The following is a 3,042-nucleotide window of genomic DNA, read 5'->3' as shown; positions in this document are numbered from 1 at the left end:
GATGCCAATGGAAGCAGCAGTCAGGACATTAGATGACATGTAGCATTGGGAAAGTCAACCATGAAGGAACTGTTTCAAGTGCTGAGGAGCAAGGATGTCTCCTTCAGGACTGAGGTGCCCCTGACACAAGCCATGATATTTTCAATCACCTGGTATGCATGTGAGAGCGGGACAATGAATAAGGAAGACCGAAGAAGAGTTGATGCTTTTGAGTTGTGGTGCTGGCAAAGAATCTTGAAAGTACCATGGACTGCTAAAAGAACTAACAAATCTGTCTTAGAGGAAGTGCACCCAAAATGCTCCTTGGAAGAGAGAATGGCCACACTTTGTCTCACCTATTTTGGTCATGTTGTCAGAAGGGACCATTCCCTGGAGAAGGATGTCATGCTTGGTAGGGCGGAGGGTCAGTGAAGGAGGGGGAGGCCTTCAACGAGATGGATTGACACAGTGGCTGCGATGATGGGCTCAAGTATAGCAGGGATCATGGAGCTGGTGTGGGATCGAGCAGTGTTTTGTTCTGCTGTGCATGGGGTTGCTATGAGTCTGAAATGACTCACTGGCACCTAACAACAACAACAACAACAAGGAAGACCAGTTAATATGACTCTTAATCAAATTTATGCACCAAGCACCAAAGCCAAAGATAAGGAAATTGAAGATTTTTACCAACTTCTGCAGTGTGAATTTGACAAAATGTTCAACTAAAATGTGTTAATTACCACTGGTAACTAGAAGACAAAAGTTAGTAACAAAGGAGAATCACTGGTAATTGGAAAATTTGGCTTTGATGACAAAAATAATGCTGGAGATTGCATGACAGAATTTTGCAAGACCAATGACTTATTCATTGCAAATACCTTGTTTCAACAACACAAACAGGAGCAATTACATGGACTTCACCAGATGGAGTACACAGGAATCAGAGTGACTACATCTGTGGCAAGAGGTGACGGTAAAGCTCAGTATCTTCAGCCAAAATAAGGCCAGGACCTGATGGTTGAACAGACCATCAATTGCTCATATGCAAGTTCAACTTAAACTTGAATACAATTAAAAGAAGTCCATGAGATCCAAAATACAATCTTGAACATATCTCTCCTGAATTTAGAGACCATCTAAAGAGTAGATTTGATGCATTGAACACCAATGACTGAAAACCAGAAGAATTGTGGGATGACATCAAGAACATCATCCAGGAAGAAAGCAAGAGGTCATTAAAAAGACGAGAAAGGAAGAAAAGACCAAAATGGATGTCAGAAGAGACTGTGAAACTTGTCCTTGAATGGAGAGTAGCTAAAGCAAATGGAAGAAATGACAAGATAAGAGCTGACCAGAAGATTTCAAAGAGCTGCTTGAGCAGACAAAGCCAATTACTAAAATGAAATGTGCAAAGACCTGGAGTTAGAAAACCAAAAGGGAAGAACATGCTCGCCATTTCTCCAGCTGAAAGAACTGAAGGCAAAAATTAAGTCTCAAGTTGCAATATTGAAAGATTATATGGGCAAAATATTGAATGCTACAGGAAGCATCAAAAGAAGATGGAAGGAATACACAGAGTCACTGCACCAAAAAGAACTGGTCAATCTTCATCCATTTCAGGAGGTGGTGTATGATCAAGAACCAACAGTATTGAAGGAAGAAGTCAAAACTGCACTGAAGCAATTGGCTAAGAACAAGGCTCCAGGAATGGACAGAATACTCATTGAGATGTTACAACAAATGGATGCCCCACTGGAGGCACTCACTTGGTTATGCCAAGAGATTTGGAAGACAGCTACCTGGCCAACTGACTGGAAGAGATTTGTATTTGTACCCATTCCAAAGAAAAGGTGACCCCACAGAATGTGGAAATTATTGAATAATAACGTTAATATCACACGCAAGTAAGATCTTACTGAAGATAATTCAGAAACAGTTGCAGCAATATATTAATAGAGAACTTCCAGAAATGCAAGCTGGATTCAGAAGAGGAAGTGGAACTAGGGATATTTTTACTGATATCAGATGGATATTGGCTCAAAGCAAAGAATATCAGAAAGATGTTTACTTACGTTTTATTGACTATGCAAAAGCCTTTGATGGTGTGGATCATAACAAATTGTGGATAGCATTGAGAAGAATGGGAATTTCAGAACACTTAATTGTACTCATGAGGAACCTGTACATAGACCAGGAGGCTGTCATTCAAATAGAACAAGGGGACACTGCATGGTTTAAAATCAGGAAGGGAGTGTGTCAGGGTTGTATCCTGTCATCATACTTATTCAATCTATATGCTGAGCAAATAATCTGACAACCTGGACCATATGAAGAAGAACATGGCATCAGGATTGGAGGAAAGCTCATTAACAATCTGCAATATACTGATGAAACAACTTTGTTGCTGAAAGTGAGGATGACTTGAAGCTCTTACTGATGAAGAATGAAGAATACAGTCTGCAGTATGGATTACATCTCAATGTGAAGAAAACAAAAATTCTCACAACTGGACTTATAAGCAGCATCATGATAAATAGAGAAAAGATTGAAGTTGTCAAAGACTTCACATAGCTTGATTCTACAATCCACACCAATCGAAGCAACAGTCAGGACATCAGAGAGGTACAGCACTGGGCAAGCTGGCTGCAAAGGAACTCTTTCAAGTGCTGAGGATCAAAGATGTCTCCTTGAAGACTAAGGTGCGCCTGACAAAAACCATGGTATTTTCAATTGTCTCATATGAATGTGAGAGCTGGACAACGAAAGAGAAGATCAAAGAAGAATTTATGCTTTTGAGATGTGGTGCTGGTGAAGAATGGTGAAAGTACCATGGAACTAACTAATCTGTCCTGAAAGAAGTGCCTCTGGAATGCTCCTTGGAATCAGGAATGGGCAGAGATCATCTCACCTACTTTGGTCGTATAAGAAGGGACCATTTCCTGGAGAAGGATGTCATGCTTGATAAGGGGAAGGCCCTCAATGAGATGGACTGACACAGTGGCTGTGGTGATGGGGTCAATTATAGCAGGGATCGCAGAGCTGGCATGGGACCTGGCAGTGTTT

Source organism: Orycteropus afer, unplaced genomic scaffold, assembly GCF_000298275.1.
Source record: "Orycteropus afer afer isolate SDZICR_OR568_19922 unplaced genomic scaffold, OryAfe1.0 scaffold02177, whole genome shotgun sequence".
In the NCBI taxonomy this organism is placed as follows: Eukaryota; Metazoa; Chordata; class Mammalia; order Tubulidentata; family Orycteropodidae; genus Orycteropus; species Orycteropus afer.
Note: the sequence above shows the minus strand (reverse complement) of the source record.